At 42.8% G+C, this 19,533-nt stretch overlaps 1 protein-coding gene across 1 annotated transcript in view; it reads left to right on the forward strand.

Annotated features, from left to right (window-relative positions):
• Nucleotides 1-19,533, forward strand: part of radil (Ras association and DIL domains) — a 141,579-nt gene that overhangs the window by 12,679 nt on the left and 109,367 nt on the right. The gene's annotated exons all lie outside the window — the stretch shown is intronic.

Consider the following 19,533-nt stretch of genomic DNA (forward strand, 5'->3'; position numbering starts at 1 on the left):
ACTATGAGATCATTAATTAATCCCATCTAATAACACTAAACCAAATCCAGAATAGCCTGCTCCCTGGTTGGTTCCACAACATATTGCTCCAGAAACAATTTCTAAAACATTCTATGAACTCTCCCTCAAGGCTACCCTTGCCAATTTGATAGAATGCTTATGATAGGGTCTTTTTGGTTACTAACCTCCATCAGTAGCCAGAAGGTCCTAATCTAAGGCTTGACAGATAGCTGTAGAAGATATCGTAGTGGACCTAAGTTCCCTGCCTTTTTTACAGGTCTCAGCCTGGAGTCCAGGACAGAAAATAGCAGGGTTTCTAAGCTTGATTCTCCTGTCCAGCACCAGGATGGGTAGTGCAGGAAAATCAGTTCCATTGTTCTCGCTGTACCCTTTAGTGGTCTGCTGGGCTTTTAATAACCAAGGCCACAAAAATGCAAACACTATAAATTAGAGCAACAGTCCCAAATACTTGTTCAAACTATATTACTGAACAATGACATAGCTCAGTGCCTCTAGTGGATGTAATTCTGCCTTGACCTGGAGCCTGCAGTTTGTAAATAATGGGTTGGTTACTTAACCTTTTGCTCCGAAAAAAAATCATGTTGAAATATTTCATACATGCCAACCAGTAAAAATTGGCTAACAGTTTCAAAAGCTGGCATAACCTACAGAAGTCCAGAAATTGAGGAACTGACTTAATTCTACGTACTTGTACAGTGTTTGTATCTCAAGTTGTGGCTAGACCTGACATTTTTTCAGTTGTATTGGAGGATGGAAAGCCTGAAGGGGAAACCTAACTGTTGAAGATTGGTGATGAATTTCTGGGGCATGTTCTTTTGGAGAACTAAGTTGGCAAAGGGGCTATAAAGGGCCATGGGAGATGGGTAGAAGGGCACAGCTTGCTTGGAGGATATGAGGGCCATGGGTATTGGATAGAGGGGCATGGGTTGACATGGAAGATATGAGGTATAGAGTAAAAGGTTAGTCATTATATTAAGTAGACAAATTATGTTAATGATGATGTAAGCATGACAGCAGGGTCAGAAAACCAAAAAATCCAAGGGAGCAAGACAGAGGAGTCTGTGTCCAGGGAACAATGTGCTTTCTATGAGGTCTTGGATGTAAATAGCTTCAAGAAAAACTATATACTGACCATCTCCGAGTCGCTCATAGAGTAAGAGAAACTTATCGAGCCAGAAGACCAAACAAGTAAAGGATGACGAGCTAAACCATAGTGGCAGTGCTGGAGGCTGCAGTTTAATAAAACAGATTGGTGACCCATGAGTAAAGGCCTAGGAACAGCTTGACTTCGCAAAGAAGAAGAACAGTAGGGGACAGTGTACAAACCACTCACGACATCTTCAGCCCTTTCCACAGACACTTACCTTTCCACAACTCTTCAAATACATCGAGGGTCCGCAGCAAGGACACCAATGGGAGCCCTGTAGATGATAGTTTGAAAGTAACTGAACAGATTTGGGCTTACAAAAGAATGCACAAAAGCACCAGGTCAATAGCCTTTTATACGCAATTGGGACCATAGCTAATGATGTCCTGGTGAGCCAAGATGTTGAGGAGACTTTGCGTCCTACGAGGAGGTTTTGAGGGACTTCGATAATTACTTCAGCCCCAAGAAGAACCTGGTCATTGAATGGGCAAGATTCAACCAAAGAAGACAAAGGCTGGATGAATCCATTGATTCATTTATTAACGACTTGTATAGCCTAGCCAAGAGTTGCAGCTATGCAGCTTTAAAACACAAGTTAATCCCTAACTGCATTATAGTCAGCATGCTCAACGAGGCGCTTACAGACTTCTTGCAAACCAAGGAGGATTTAAAGTTACAGAAGGTCCGAACAGTTTGCAAAGCAGGCGAAGCTACGAAAGCAGAATTGGGGTGTACTTCAAGGCCCATGAGAGGTCGATCCAGTATGTAAGCCCAAATTCAGGAGCCCCGCCAATGAAAGCCCACAAAAAAGCCCACCAAAACTGCCAAAGAGGTGGGAAGAACCCTTCCAACTATTTTTAAATGTTCCAGTTGTGGCTCCAAAAAGCAATATCACCAAAATGAATGCCCAGCAGTGGGAGCCAAATGCTTTCCCTGTGGCAAGACTGGACATTTTAAAATATACTGCAGATCTAATGCACACTATAAAGGAAGAATGCTGGAACAAGCTTCCAACCATTTTAAAGTCCAGGAACTTGGAAATACTGCATTTCAACCAGACAATTTCTTCAGAGAAATCAAAGATCCCGATAAGCAGTTCTAGTCTGTAGAGCTGGAAGTCCAGGGATACAGAATAGAATTTAAACTGGATAGAGGCTGGAGTCACAGTCTTATCGGACAAATTGGACTGTCTTAAGGAAGTAGAAACCCAGCCATCTAAAATAAAACTACAGTGGCCAGGACACACAGACCTCAAAGTGAAGTTGAGTTCAACAACTTCAGACTATGAACTATCTCCTCCAACGTCACCCCTTTTTTTATCCCCTTTTTTCAACATCCATTTTTATTTTTTTTTATCCACTTATTTTTATTTATTCTCATTTTTATTCATTGTTTTATCCCCACCTTGTATCCTATTTTCTATCTTTTTTCCCCACCATTGTCCCCTCCCCTTACTCCAGCCCCACAAGGGCCATCTGTGATTTATTCATGTTGTTCTTTCCAGAGTGCTTACCCTTGTTCTGCTATTATCACATTCTGCTTTCTTACCTTAATGCCACCATCAGCACCTCCTTTGCCAGTACCACTACCATTAACACCCTTAGTCCTTTTGTTTATGACATCTTTGCTAATCTCTCCTTTGTCCCCACCTATCACTGGCCTTCTATCCAGCTTCATCTGCTCCACCTCCCTTAAACAGTATAAATTTCATCACATTTTTACTTCTCTTTAGCTCTGAAGAAAAGCCATATGGACTCAAAACGTTAACTCTGTTTTTCTCTGCATAGATGCTGTTAGACCTGCTGAGTTTTTCCAGCATTTTCTGTTTTTGTTTCAGATTTCCAGCATCTGCATTATTTTGCTTTTACCTCAAAGTGAAGGGTCAGTTCACTTAGGCATGAAGATAAAGAAATTAATGCAACTCATTATGTCTTACTGACCCGGCAAATTTCTCTGCCCAGCGGGGGCAGCATGCACAGGATAAAAGCAAAATACTACAGATATTGGAAGTCTGAAATAAAAACAGAAAGTACTAGAAAAATCCAGCAAGTCTGGCAGCATCTGTGAAGAGAGAAACAGAGTTAACATTTTCAGTCCGTATGACTTCTTCAGAGCTGCGTATACAGGACTTGGTCTACCACAAAGGGTTGATGAGGCAACAAAGGATGGCATTGGAGCAATATTCAAGAATTAATTTCCAAAGTTGTTCTGAGGACTGGGAAAGCTCAAAACTGCAGCAGAAATTGAATTTGACTCATTACGCAGTGAGTTGGTCTTTATGGAAGAAACACCATCTATTGAACCACAGCAGGAGATTGCAGTTCTCTTACTTCTTTTTGGAGACACGCTAGAAGGGGCAGAAACAGGATGCACTGACAGAGCTGGTGACCATCTGCTGGAGGAGCTTCTAGACCTTGGCTTGCTCTTTCAGGACAGAGTTCAACAGAGCGAAGCTGCTGCAGATGATCTGTTGGAAGAAGAGGTCATAGACTTTACTACACTCTTTGACACCAGTGCCAATGATTATGAAACCTTTGTTGTCTTTGTTGAGGAAAATCATCCTTTTGCTGAAGGAGGTAATAAAGAGGTGACTTTGTCTACTTATTCCACTGAGCCCACCAATGACATGTATCAACAATTGTATGCAGACAGCATAGCTATCCAAGGAGATAGCTTAACTCCAAATTGGATCAAGCCAATAGTGGAAATTCAAAGCTTATTAATTTGCACAAATGCAAGCTGGAGCTTACACAGGATCCCATCAGCAAGCCATGGACGCACTCAATCTTTCTTTTTGTAAATAAGCAGAGGCCCAAACTGCAGAGCTTTTACAGCTGAAGAATACCTTAGAAAAACTCAAAACACAGTCACCAGCACTACCAAGCCGCAGAGAAGGATTCACACAGCAGAAATGGTGTAACAAAAGTAAGTGAACATATTGCAGCAAGGAAGTGTATAAATGCTATACCGCATTTAAGGAAATTGCCACAGCATCAGACAAAAGAGTTAGCTTCAGAGGAACTATCTGAGGAAGGACTGACACTAGCTGTCTTTCCTACTGAGATTCTTGTAGTAACAACTCCCAACTTTGATGTTGAACTTTCAAACAAGTTTGCAGACTAGAGTACTAAGCAGGAACTTTCTATAGATCTTGGCCCTGAAGTTTATTCCATTGTTGATGCTGGTGCAAACCTGCTTTCACCTGTTGACCCCAAGATCCCACTGTCTGCAGCAGAGCAGCCTTGCATTAAAGCCAGTGTGGAAATTATACCATTATGTACAGAAAGTGAAATCCCTACCCTAAGAGCAGTAGGGAAGTCTTCCTTTCTTCATATCCTGCAGTGCCTTTAGGATGTTCTTTATTCTTACTTTCATCTACCAGATTCATTCATGACTCAGTGCGCAACGCAGAAGAAGATAAGAGAGAAAATTTCAGTTCTTTGTCTTCCTTTTCATGGGGTTATGATCATTCAAATTCTGGAGGGTTCTCTCTTGAATCACGTTTTCCTTGATTACTTTCACTATCTTTACATTCAGGTCATTGTAGAGTCACAGCCCAATGTGAGAAGCTGCTATCCCACTCCACCAATGTGTTTGCCTTCCAAGCAGAAGATAAGGGAACACACAAGTCCTCCAAGGGAGCTGAGAATACCGTGGAGGATCGAAGCCTTTGTTGAAATGACTTTGTGGGGGACTGTTGGGGAGGTGGGAGTTGGATGGAAACTGTAAACAGGAGGTTAACAGATGGTGGGAATGTAATGCAAATAGTTTAACAAAATAATGTAACAGTTTTGAGATTATACTTGGGGGAGACATAAAGGGTTAATTGGGTTATGTTAATTAGACAATGATGTTAATGATGATGTAAACATGACATCAGGGTCAGATGACTCAGACTCCAAGGGAGCAAGATGCAGAACAGTTTGTGTCCAGAGAACAATACTTAGCATGAGCTCTTGGAGGTAAATAGTCTAAATAAATAGATTCAAGAAAAACTAAATACTGACCATCGCCAGGTCACTCATAGAGTAAGGGAAGCCGCATCGAGCTAGAAGACCAAACAAGTAAAGGGCAACAAGCTAAACCATGAGGGGTCATGAGGTGGCATGGGTTGGCCTGTAGAATGTGTGGGGGTTAAGAGGGTGTGAGGGCTGAGGGTTAGAGTGCTGTTTTTATGTTTTATTGTTCTTATTACAACTGAGATGAAGTCCCAGAGCATCAAGGTGGACCTTTTAAACAGCCTGCCTCCAAGCCTGGCAGCCTCTGTGGCTGCCTCCACACTATTTCTGGGGGCAGTGTGCCTGACCCCAGTTAGCACCCGTCCCTGGAACAAAAATCCAGTGGTACTTCCTCCCGAGTTGTCTTTGTGCATGCGGGAAATTTCCCGACTCTGCGTACCCGACTTGGGAGTGAAGACTCGGGGCCCAAGGTGGGCCTTCTAACCTGCTTGCCTACACTCCTCATCCACTCTGCCGTGGCTTGCAAAATGTACTGCATACCCAACACTGTGTGAAAAGACAAAATCCCAGACAAAGTCACACATGGGTTGGATGTGCATTTCGGAAGGCTCAACAATGCATAGGTTTGGATTTCCCGAGCCCACATAAGAATCGAGGCCAAAGTGTTTAAAATTGATCAGCAAGCATACAGCTTCAATAGTTAATGCAGCCAGCAGAAAGCTGGTAGCTGAGGAGTTGACCTGATTCTAAGTACTTCTTTAAAGTTTATATCTCAAGCTATGGCTAGACCTGATGTTTTTCGAGTTGTATTGGAGGACAGAAAACCTGGGTAGGTGAAAACCAGAAAGGGAAATCTAAATGCTGAAGATTGGTTATGTATTTCAAAGGCATGCTCCCCTGGAGAACTTTAAATTGAAATGTATGCTTGCTGGTTAATTTTAAACACATTGGCCTGGATTTTCTTGTGGATCCAGGAAAACCGAACCTGAGCACTTTTGAGCCTTCTGCAATGCACATCCAAACTCCGTGTGACTTTGTTTGGGATTTTTGTTTTTCCACACAGGGGTTGAGTGCACAATGCATTTTGCGAGCCGTGACAGAGTGCATGAGGAGTTTTATTTGAGGGGACGAGTGTGTTAGAAGGCCTGCTTTGGGCCCGAATTCTCGGCCCCAAGTCAGGTAAGCAGAGTCGGGTAATTTCCTGACTCCATAAACCCAAATTAGATGTAAATGCCCTGAACCGCTGGGTTTTTGTTCTGGGGGATAGGTTTCTCTGCACCTAGAAACAGTACAGAGGCAGCCACAAGGGCTGCTGGGTGCAGAGGCTGGCTGTTTCAAAAGCCCAACTTGGTGCTCTGGCACTTCATCCCAGTTGCAATAAAACAAAAAAGCAGCCATCTAATTCTTGCCTTCACCCTCCACACACTCTCCTTGCCCCATCCATGCCACCTCATGCCCCCCAATGGTCACCATACTGTCCATGCCAACATATACCCCTCTACCCAACCCCATGGCCCCCATACCCTCCATTTCAACCTATGCCCTTCTGCCGCAGCCCTTCATAGCCCCAATTCCAAATTAGTGCCAACTCATGCCAACCCATACCCCCCAGACACCACCCTTTGCTCTTACACCCTCCATGCCAACCCACCCAGTATCCACCATGGGCAAACCTCAGGAGTCATGGTGAGATGAAATAAAGTTTTAAGGGCAGAATTTTGCCCTCTTCAGGCGGGCTCAGCGGGGGTGAGCAGGAGCGGTCGGGAAGCCAACCACCGCCCACGATCGGGCTGCAACTGCGATTTTACGCTGGTGGGCCAATTAAGGCCCGCCCAACGTGAAACCCGCTCAGCCCTGCCTGTGTGGGGGCAGGGAGCGAGGAGGGCGAGCGCAAGTTCGGGCACGCGCAAGTGCGCGCATTGAAAGCTACTAGATGCGCAGAGCTGCTTCAGGGAGCTGAAGATTTAAAAAATGAAAAATACTGACTTTTAAAATAAAAAAACATGTCCCCTCAGTTGACTGTCACATGAGAAGGGACATGTTATTAATGAAATGTTAATATTTTTATTTAATTTTTAATTGCTGTTGGAAACCTCATCCCGCCCATGGATGAGATTTCCTAAAAATTCCAAAGGCTGCTTGCTTGGCCTTTTTGCCTGCCTGCCAACCATAAGGTTGGACAGGTAGTGAAAAATTTCATTTAATTGTTACTTTAATGGCCTTAATAAGCCTGTTAATTGTTGGCGGGTGCGCTGCCGACTCCCATGTGTGCCCACCGACCAAAGTATTCCATGAGTGCTCAATGATGTCAGGACGCACATCCGACATCATTGTGTGTCATTTTACGCTCATTTAGGTTGGGCACTCGCCCGCCCTACAAGCGAAAAATTCTAGTCTAAGTATCTATTACGGACTCCACTATATTTTTAAAAACACTCTTGTTGATAAAAGCCCTTTCAAAACATTTAAATCCCTTCAAATTCTTAATCCCTCTCTCTTGAGTACTGTTGCCAGTGCCTCATGGATCAAAACCCCTTCATCCCATGATCTTGCGAGCAATGCATTTAATTCTCCAGTCTGTTTCTCTATGCCAATTGGCACATGGCTCAGGTAACTGGTTTGAGGTTTTTGCATTTTAATTTGGACCCTAATTCCTCAAACTTTCTCAGCAGAAAACCATTCTTGGCTCTTCCTATGTCATTGCTTCCTTTATGGACCACGACAATTGGATCGACCCCCTCCCATTTCAAGTTCGCCTGTAGCTGGAAGGAGATGTCCTTAACCCTGACACTGGGCAGGCAACACAATCATTGGAGCTCTAGAGAAGTGAATTTATTCCTCTGACTACGGTCTAATCTCACTTTCTAATCTGCCTCCTGTCATACCAGATTGATATGGATGTTTTTTTTTGTTGATGGCTTTTGTTCCAGGATTTTGGCCAAGAGGACACAGTTTTGATAGAAAGCAGATGGATTGAAAAGTGAGGAATTGTGGATCAATTGTGATGGCAGGGAGGGCAGTCTCTCAGGGAAACTGCAACAGCAACATGGTTGACTCCTAAATGCTCCCTGAAATGGCCTAACAAGCCATTCAGTTGTATCAAATTTCTACGAAGTCTAAAAGGAATGAGATCAGTCGGACTACCTGGCATCGACCTAGGCACCAGAAATGACAATGGCACACCCAGCCATGTGGACCCTGCAAAGTCCTCCTTACTAACATCTGGGGGCTTGTTCCATAATTGGGAGAGCTATCTCACACACACTAGTCATGCAACAGCCTGACATAGTCATACTCACGGAATCATACCTTACAGAAAATGTCCCAGGCACCACAATCACCATCCCTGGGTATGTCCTGTCCCATCAATATGATAGTCCCAGCAGAGGTGGCAGCACAGAGATACACAATCAGGAGAGAGTTACCTGGGAGACCTCAGCATCGAATCTGGACCCCAAAAAGTCTCATGGCATCAGGTCAAACATGGGCAAGGAAATGTCCGCTGGTTACCTCATACCATCCCTCTCAACTGATGAATCAGTGCTCCTCCATGTTGGATACCACTTGGAGGAAGCACTGAGGGTGGCAAGCATGCAACATGTACTCTGGGGACCTTCAATGTCTATCACCAAGAGTGGCTCAGGTGCACCACTACTGACCACACTGGCCCAATCCTAAAGGACATAGCTGCTAGACAGGGTCTTCGGCAGGTGGTAAGGGAACCAACAAGAGGGAAAAACCAACTTGACATCATCTTCGCTAATCTACCTGTCGTAGATGCATCTGTCCATGACAGTATTAGTAGGAGTGACCACCGCACAGTCCTTGTGGACACTAAGTCCTTTCTTCACATTGAGGATACACTCCATTGTGTTGTGTGGCACTACCACAGTGCTTAATGGGATAGATTTCGAACGGATCTAGCAACTCAAAACTGAGCATCCATGAGGCACTGTGGGCCATCAGCAACAGCAGAATTGTATACAGCCACAATCTGTTACCTCGTGGCCTGGGATATCCCCCACTCAACTATTACTATCAAGCTTGGAGGATCAACCCTGGTTCAATGAAGCGTATAGAAGGGCATGCCAAGAGCAGCACCAGGCATACCTAAAAATGAGGTGTCAATCTGGTCAATCAATCTGGAAGCTACAACACAGGACTACTTGCATGTCAAATAGTGGAAGCAGCATGCGATAGACCGAGCTAAGCGATCCCACAACCAACCAATCTAAGCTGTGTAGTCCTGCCACATCCAGTTGTGAATGGTGATAGACAATTAAACAACTAACTGCAGGGGGAGGCTCCACAAATATCCCCATCTTCAGTGATGGGGAAGCCCAGCAAATCTGTGCAAAAGACAAGGCTGAAGCATTTGCAACAATCTTCAGCCAGAAGTGCTGAGTGGATGATCTATCTTGGCCTCCTCTGGAGGTCCCCAGCATCATACATGCCAGTCTTCAGCCAATTTGATTCACTCCATGTGATATCAAGAAATGACTGAAGGCACTGCATACTGCAAAAGCTATGGGCCCTGACAACATTCCCCTAATAGTATTGAAGACTTTTGCTCCAGAACTAGCTGTGCCCTTCGCCAAGCTGTTCCAGTATAGCTACAACACTGGCATCTACCCGGTAATGTGGAAAATTGCCCAGGTATGTCCTGTCCACAAAAAGCAGGACAAACCCTACCCAACCAGTTACTAGCCCATCTACTCTTGACGGTTATCAAAGTGATGGAAAATATCATCGACAGTGCTATTTAAGCAGCACTTGCTCAGCAATAATCTGTTCACTGATGCTCAGTTGGGTTCCTCCTGAGCTGCTCAGCTCCTGACCTCATTACAGACTTTGTCCGAACATGGACAAAAGAGCTGAACTCCAGACGTGAGGTGAGAGTGACTGACCTTGACATTAAGGTAGCAAAAGCTCTCCACTGGTTGGAGTCATACCCAGCACAAAGGAAGACGAGTTGTAGTTACTGGAAGTCAAGCATCTCAGCCCTAGGACATCATGGCAGGAGTTCCTGAGGGTAGTGTCCTAGGCCCAACCATCTTCAGCTGCTTCATCAATGACTTTCCTTCCATCATAAGGTCAGAAGTGGGGATGTTCGCTGATGATTGCACAATGTTCAGCACCATTTGCAACTCCTCATATGCTGAAGCAGTCCATTTCCAAATGCAGTATGACCTGGACAATATCCAGGTTTGGGCTGACAAGTGGCAAGAAACATTCGCACCACGTAAGTGCCAGACAATGACCATCTCCAACAAGAGAGAATCTAACCATCGCCCCTTGATATTCAATGGTATTACCATCGCCAAATCCCTCACTATCAACACCCTGGGGGTTACCATTGACCCGAAACTGAACTAGACTAGCCATATAAATACAGTGGCTACAAGAGCATGTCAGGGGTTAGGAATCCTGTGACGAGTAACTCACTTCCTGACTCCCCAGAGCCTGTCCACCAACTACATGGCACAAGTCAGGAGTGTGATGGAATACTCACCACTTGCCTGGATGAGTGCAGCTCCAACAACACTCAAGAAGCTTCACACCATCCAGGACAAAGCAGTCCACTTGACTGACAGCCCTTTCACAAACATTCACTCCCTCCACCACCGACGAACAGTGGCAGCAGTTATCCTTCGCACATTTCAGACTTTGTTCTATCCCCTTGCCTCTCCTTTAAAACCTTGTTCTGTACTGCACTCCCCAAGCTCCACCCCAATTTGTCACTGGTCCTTTCTGCTTCTGCACTGTACAACACATCCTTGATGACTTCAATCTCTATCTCAACTCATCATGTCTTCTCTCCTTTGATTTCACTGCTCCTTTTTGCTCCCTAAATCTTCATATAAATGCTGCTGCCATATTCATGGCCACCTCCTCTGAACTTGCCATCTTATATGGCCTCTGTACTCCCATGGTGCCCATCATAGCAAGACCATCTCTGATCATTTCCTTGTATCTCTCACTACCTATAACCCCCTATCTGCGTCCAACCTCTTCCTCTGTATGTGTCCATCCTGAAAAAATCCCCCCCAAGTCACTAACGCTGGGCTTTCAAGCTGCCAACTACCTAGCATTTGTCAGTCCATTTACCACAATATTTCTGCAGTAGCTAATCTGCTCAACCTCTCCACCTTTGATATACTTGTGTCCATTAAAATCCATCCTCACACCTTTTCCAGTTGTCCATTCTAGTATGACTCCTGTAGTAGCTCCCTCTGTCACAAGATCTGGTTAGACCACATTGAGTGCTATCAGGCCTAAATGTCCAGTACTAAAGCTGATCTCTGCTCCAGGACCACTTTGGAGAGCAAAAATAACCCCTTTTTTCCACTATCAACCATCTCCTTAAAGTTCTTCTATTACCACCCTCATCAGCATCAACCAAAGCAAGAAGCTCATAGACTTATTTCTCACTGATTCAGCTGACTCTGCTGTTTCCTTTTGCCTACCGAGCTAAGCCTTTCCCAATGATGCCCCCTCTATAAGGTCTTCTCTAGTCAAGCTTTTCTGTTACCCAGGGAAGTTGTATTTCAGAAATCCTTGGGCCTTTTCTACATATTTTGTTCATGTGAACAAGTTTAAACCACAGAGCAGTATTGACATGCAAATGGATGAAAACCCTATGCAACCATGTTTGTAAATATGGTCCCTGCAGTTGTTTCCAAATCAACCAATTTAGTTGTCATTAGAGCTTTGCACAAGCTGGAAACCATCTGTACTAAAATAATCATTTAAAAGTATCAGTGATCAATAAGCCATGAATTGAAGACAGTATTAAAAATGATGTATTTAAAGAAGAATGCATGAGTAACTTTAATATATTAGTAGTCCCTTGGTAGCTTGTACATGTATGGAGTCATTCTGTTTTTATTGGAGAATATGTATAAACAGCAGGATTATGAATTCCAGACAATTTTCAGATGAAGTGAGTGCTTCAGTTGATCCCTGAGGCTTAGAGAGGGGGATGTATAATCTTTCTCATGAACCCAACCACATTCCCAGTAAATGAGGAAGAAGCTTTCACATCGTTACTAACATCAAGTGGTACCAAAGTGTTTGTTTAAGAGCCTGCCGAATAGAGCATTGGAAGAGATCTGTTCCACTTTTTGAAGTAAGCAGCCGAGCTTTGGTTAGTAATGATTATTTGTCATTTTATTTTTAGGTTGCTTTGGATTGGACATTGCACATGGAGAGAGAAAAGAGATCTCAAATTTCAGTGATTATGCTTCTAGCTCTCATCCTATTTACAGTTTAATTCAATTTTTGCAAACATTATAGTTGACCAAGTTCAGTTGCCAAATTTGTAAATTAGCTTTTAAGGAATTTGCCTCCCATTGCTGGCAAAATGATTGCAAGGCTATATGAAATCAGAAAGCTAAAGCTTGACTGTAATTCAACTCAGCCTACTGATAGCCTCTAAGTGGAGCATTTTTGATTAAAAAAGAAGTAAGAATGTAGGGAACTTAGCAGAACCATTCTAATAAGTAATCAGTTTTTTTTTACATTTCTACACACTGGGATTTATTTATATTTTGTTTATAACTGTCAGTTACAGGAATCAGGCCAAAAATTAGCCATTTCTTTATTATCTTCAAATAAAGAGATCAGTGCCTGCCAAGCAAAGCACAAGCGATAAGCGTTGGAGTTTATAAAAGAAGCGAAAGAGCTCATTTGTTTTGTATCTTCACACACTTTTTCTCCTTTGGGGAATAGTGGAGAAGTGTTAGAAGGATTAGCAGGCTGATTATCAGCCTGCTTAAACCATGTCATAAACGCTCCTTTTGTGGCCAACGAGTCCTGGACTGGGACTTGAACCTGGAGTTTCTGGCTGAGATAGGGGTGCTACCTCTTGGACAAAAGACCTCAATAGAGAAAGAGTTAATTTACTGTAACATTTTTATTTGTAACACTCTTAATGGGTTACTGATTACTTCTAACAAAATATTGATACCAATACAGTATTAAAAAACAGATTATGTTTTGTCATTTAATGAAACTATAGCAGGTTGGTAGATCATGTGCTCTGGAGTGGTTGTATTCCATTTTTACAATGTGCAATTGGCTTCACTTAGAATCTACAACAATCATGTATCTCATAAACATCAGGACCAAGGCAAATGGACTTTGCATCATTTTAGATAGGTCTTAAATCTGTTTAAATGGTAAAACCCTATTGTATACTTTCATACATTGAAGAACAACAGAATTGTAGGGTGGAATTTTACGACAGCGGGATTTTAAAGTCCCGCCGAAGTCAATGGAGTTTAGAATAGCTCGCCGCATTTTAGAGCCCCTTCCCCACTACAACGGGGCTATAAAATTCCAACCATAATATTTGCATCAATATAGAACTTCTTCCTTGTTTTGCATTTGATTTTACATTTTGTTACAGAATTTCTTGAAGCATTCAGGACCTCTGTAGAGACAAGGATTGAATGTAACACAAGCTGGATATTGTGCTACCTGGTGCTATATTAAACATGCCAGAACAGGAAAGTTTTTAAGCAGATAGATCCTAGCTGCTTCACTTCACATTGTCCACCTTATAAGGCTATTAAGCCTTTCACTGCGCTGTGCATCAGTTCTTGGGCATTAAGATGAAAGCAAAATACTGCAGATGCTAGAAATCTGAAATAAAAACATTGACTTTATCACCAATTTCCCTCCATTATATTTGCATCATCCTCTTAATACAGCTTCATGTCCACCAGCGTCTGTCCCCTCTACATCAGTGGATGAATCCCAAAACCCGGATGTACTTCTTGAAGCTGACTTAATGCAGTTTCTTTCTCAACCATTGATACCCTTTTCAGTTGCTCCCTGCACAAAAGAATCCGCGCCCTTTAATTGGCTGCAGCAGAACTCAATTTCCCTCCGTTCCACCAGTGGTAAATCAGTTACCAGCAATTTGCCACTGCCATCTCACCTACATATTTAATGAGGCTCTTCTTGGGAAGCTTGAGCAAGTTAGCAACAGTTACATAGGCCCTCCAATGCTAATCCTCCAGTTAGAAGAGAAAACCAGCCTTTAACTATTCAAAAATGCTTTCTGTCTCTTCTTTCCTGTGTTATATTTGAATCTTCTCTCTTTCTATGTTTGACTCCCATTGTTGCTCTGTATTTATTTTTGTATTGGAAAATGGGAAGAAGAGCTGACAAAAAATAAATCCTTATTAACAGCTGCATGGCCAATAAAGGGCCTGAACTACACTCCAGAGACAACTGAATACCTAAATTGCACTGAGCAGCAGCAATGAATTTTATAGAATGTTTCTGCTCAATCTGCCTACCATATAAATTCTAGTTATGCAAGCTCTGCTCCATCTAATTTAAATTTTCAGATTCCTCCAGAGTCCAGTCGAGTCCCATCTCCACCTGCCCTACTTTTAATTAAGAATTTTTATTTTCTTCATTCCTACTTCATTTAAAAAATGAATTGGATGGCTGTAAATCTTTCCTCTATTTTGCCCTACACAATCTTATCCATTCTGTGCAAAGTAACTTGAAAGTGGAAACATGAAGAAGAAAGTATAGCAGTTTTGCAATACAGTCTTGCATTAGCAGCACAGGCGAGAAAGGCCAAAAATTCTCTTTCTGTGCTGTAAATTTGATGATTCTGGCAGGATTATCTGAAAGTGTGTCTGGAATTATTAAAGCACCAAAAAAACATTGTCAAGTCATTAATAACAATGCAGGACAGCTCTCAGCTGTACCATGTGTATATTGCCAGATGCTAGAAGAAGAGCCTGAATAATATTTTACAGGCTCCGTTAACTGCTCAACAGATTTAATGAGTGGGTATCTGGAAATACACGTCAGAAATTCTCATATCCTTTCTCTTATCTGTGCTAAGTTAATCAATTGCAGTAGGGTCAGAAATTGAATTGTTACAATTTGTCTTATTTCGCTGGAGGGGAAATCTGGCAGGGGTTTTTGCTCTCAATTGGGTTACTGGTAACATGTGAGTGTGAGTGAAGGTGAGGGCAGAATTGGGCTTGATTGTGATGTCCCCTACAAATGATTAGCTTGTTGACATTCTTTGCTAAGCTAATTGTGTCAGCTGCCGGTTATACACCCAGCTTTGATATTCAGTTCTATTGAAGTAAATGGAATTGAATATCGAGCAAGCAGATAAGATACCACTTTTAGATACTACTGCCTAAGAAGAATTTCTACCTCATTATGTACACACATTTGGTATTAATTATCCTCTTTAAAGTTGTTCCTATTTATTTTATTAGGTCCCCCACTATATACCACAAATCCAACTCTTGGAATTCTGCAGTGAATCCACCTAATAGGTGTTAACCAAGAGCTGCCAAGTTGATTTATTTTCTCCTCTTCCCTGTGGGAAAATTTCATTTCCACTCAATACATTCCCCGAGTGAGCAGGCTCAGATTGAAATTTCACTGACAGTGAGTTCCCACAACCCGACAGTACATTTGAATGCCAGCATGCCCTGTCATTGGACCTTCGGTATCCATTATTAAATGAGTTTCAATAGGCATTAACCAATGGTATTGTTATGACTGTTCATTTCAAAACCCATTCAAAAAATAGGTAGTAACACAAACCATGTCAAACAATCAATATCATTGAAGAATGTGTTTGTTCAACCACAGCCACAAATGTTAGGTTATAAATGGCTTGATACATCAGTTTAACATGTCATTGTGATGGATGAGGACCAAGTCAAAAATAAATTTACGTTCTCAGTGGAAGGCATATTTCAAAATTTAATTGAGACGGCTAAAAATATCTAAACATATGCAATCTTGTGTGAATACATTTTTTCTCCTTATTGGGTTGTATGCAAAAAGAAATTTGCTTGGGGACTTAATTGTGTGGTCCATTTTTCTAATGTATTTTGAGCAATGAGTTTTTGATGAAATATAACTTAGTAGATATGACCACGCCATCATCTGGTAAAAAAACAATGAAGCCTTGATCTAGTTGCCAGGGAACAATTTTTACTGTAGAATGATACAGCACAAAAGGAAGCCATTTTGCGCAACGTGTTGAGGCACAGCATGGGCATGCCTTACCAGTATTTTATAAAGATTTAGCATAACTTCCTTGCACTTGTACTCTATTGCTCTATTAATTAAGCCAAGGATCCCATATGCTTTTTACAGCCACCTCAACTTGTCCTGCCACCTTCAAAGTTTGTTTACATATATTCCCAGGTGCCTCTGTTCCCGCACCCTCTTTAAAATCGTACCATTTAGTTCATGTTGTTGCTCTTCATTCTTCCTACCAAATGCATCACTTCACACTTCTGTGTTCAATCTCAGATTCCCATTTCATCAGCCTGTTTATGTCCTCCTGAAGTCTATTACTGTCTTCCTTATTGTTCACTACATTTCTGAATTTTGTATCATCTGCACACTTTGAAATTGTGCCCTGTATTCATAAGTTCAAGTCATTAATATATATCAAAAAGATCAGTGGTCCCAATAACAACTTCTGGGGAACATCATTGTATACCTCCCTCCAGTCTAAAAAATAACTGTTCGCCACTACTTCTGCTTTCTGTTCCTGAGAGAATTTTGTATCCATGCTGCCATTAGCCCTTTAATCCATTGGGTTTTAATTTTGTCAACAAGCCTATATAGATTTTATTTTAAAAATCAGGGTGGCTGCTTCAAGTTTTCCAATAGTAAATCCACGTAATTTTTAATTTCTAACACTAATCCAAAAAGCTGCCACCTGTATCCTATCCTCCAAGCCCTGATTACCTATCATAACTGCCTTCGGAGACTGCCATTGACCCTCTGTTCCCAATGCAATGAATTCAATATCCTTGCTGTAAACTCCAGCAAGGCCTTACTCCAGTCTACCTCTGTGGCCACCTCCTGCCATACGTGCCCATGCAACATCTTTCTTCCTGTCTCCTGTGTAACCCTTCTGTCTATTCCATTATTGATGGCAGAGCCTCCAACCATCTTGGTGCTACACTCCGGAACCGTCTCCTTTAGGCCTTCCACCTTATTACCTCCTTATCTACCCTTTCTCCTGAAAAGCTATTTCTTCAATCACGCCTTTAACGAGCTTTCCTAAATATACTCTTAGAATTGCTAAGCAATCCGTTTGCCTTTGTGAAGCAGCTGGTTTAACTTTGTTTTATATGTTCAAGGTAGCCCACATTAATATTACATGCCCCAGTGGGCATGTTTCCCACGGCAGGGGTGGGGTGGTGGTGTTTGGTAACATTTAAAATGAAGTGGACGCCCTTCCCACCTTCCTACCCACCCCCGAGCTCAATCCCATAATACAGGGTGGGGCAGGTGCCAAAATTGGCAGCCCACCTGCCATATTTAAATCAACAGTTAAGGGCCAATTAGGCTTGATAATATGCTGCCTATGCTATAATATGTTAATTATGTACAGCAGGGCGGGAGCAGGAAGCCGAATTTCTAACCTGAAATAGGTAAAGGGTGGCTAGGAGGTGGGGTTCACTCTTTGGGGGCTGCTCTTTGCTGATTGCAAGGTGGCCCCCCTTAGACTGAACACCCCGTTTCTTCCATCCTGCTCCCTGCCTTAAACCTGGCCCTCCCACCCCCTCACACCCTCCACCCCCACAGTCCCTTTACCTAACCTCCCCTAACCCTCTGAAATGGCCTAGCAAGCCTCTCAGTTGTAACAAACCATTACAAAGTCACAAAAAAGGAATGCAACTGGACAGACCACCTGGCATCGACGTAGGCACCAGAAACAACAACGGCAATCTCAGCTCTGTTGGCCTGCAAAATCCTGCATACTAACATCTGTGCGCTAGTGCCAAAATTGGGAGAGCTGTCTCACAGCTACTACCACGCATCTGGACACTGCTCTGGTGTATACGGCAGGGCTCTTTCAGCGTAATCCATACAACAGGTGCATTGTTTAAGAATGCCAATAGTCTTATTGTCACACACATTGAGGGAGCGGTATCCCTTCTGGTTCCGGTATGGGGAAGAGTTGGTATGCGCAGCCACAAAGCGATGCGTGTGTAATCAATGGCACCCTGCACCATGTGGAATCCTGTAAATCTAGTGGAGTCACAGATTCATTTCATCTGTTTGTCCCTGGCAAGAGCAAATGAAATGCAGTTAGCTCTCTTTGAGTATAGAGTCTCAGATCCCCGAACACCCTGAGCAGATAAGGCTTCCTGCTTAAGAGCCCTTCCTTCCCTCCTCTTTCCCCTGACTTCCCTGCCTAGAGGCAGCTTGTTCTGCTCTGCATTCCCTCTGTCTTTCTTCAATCATGTTATGTTCCAATGGGAATGTCTATTAGCATACCCATGGCTGGAAGCAACTGGTTTGTACAGAAGCTCTGAAGTTAGCAAAGAGTCCTTCAGCACCTGCCACATCATTCCCTGGAAACTTTTGCATCTTGAAACAACTATAGAAAAGCACCAAGCACTTTAGAATCATAGCAACAGGCAGAATAAATCAATTAGCAACTAACCTGTACATCGTTGATGATCTCTTTAAATAGCATCGATAGGGTTTTTTTCCTGCTGGTGAACACATACTAGGCTATGTACGGTTAAGAGAGGATGTTGACTGGAGCTTTGAGCCCCAAAATGGCAGCGCTGGCACTAAATCAGCACTGCATCCTGATTGATGTTGTGATCTGCTTGCTGTTTGTACTTCTGGCAGATGTTAGCTTGTGCACTGTTACGACCAGGTGAGGAGGAGTGAACTGGCTTTCTACTCAGCCTCCTTGGTTGGTCACAACAGAGTTTTTAAAATTTATTTTCCCAATGGATACCTTTTCCAAATCCAAATGTATTTATTTTGTAATAAGGAGTCAATCAAACCAGATTTTCATGAGTCAAAGAAAAAGCAGATTCATTAACCACTAAACCCAAGGGGAAAAAATAATAAAAGACGCGACATTACAGACACGCAGATATCAGAAGGAAATGTTAAAGTTGAAATAAAAGTCAAAAGAATGTGTTTTTTTAAATTCATTCATGGGATGTGGGCGTCAGTGACTAGGCCAGCATTTATTGCCCATCCCTATTTGCCCTTGAAAAGGTGGAGGCGAGTTGCCTTTTTGAACCCCTGCAGTCCATGTGGTGTAGGTATACCCATAGTGCTGTTAGAGAGGGAGTTCCAGGATTTTGACCCAGCAACAGTGAAGGAATGGCGATATATTCCCAACTCAGGATGGCATGTGGCTGGAAGGGAACTTCCAGGTGGTGGTGTTGCCATACATCAGCTGCTTTTGTCCTTCTAGATGGTCGCAGTCGTGTCTTTGGAAAGTGCCGTCTAAGGAGCCTTGGTGAGTTCTGGTAGTGCATCTCGTAGATGGTACACACTGCTGCCACTATGCGTTATTGGTGGAGGGGGTGAATACTTGTGGATGGGATGCCAATCAAGCAGCGTGCCATCAAAACG

This window comes from Carcharodon carcharias, chromosome 15 (genome assembly GCF_017639515.1).
Source record: "Carcharodon carcharias isolate sCarCar2 chromosome 15, sCarCar2.pri, whole genome shotgun sequence".
Classification (NCBI taxonomy): domain Eukaryota; kingdom Metazoa; phylum Chordata; class Chondrichthyes; order Lamniformes; family Lamnidae; genus Carcharodon; species Carcharodon carcharias.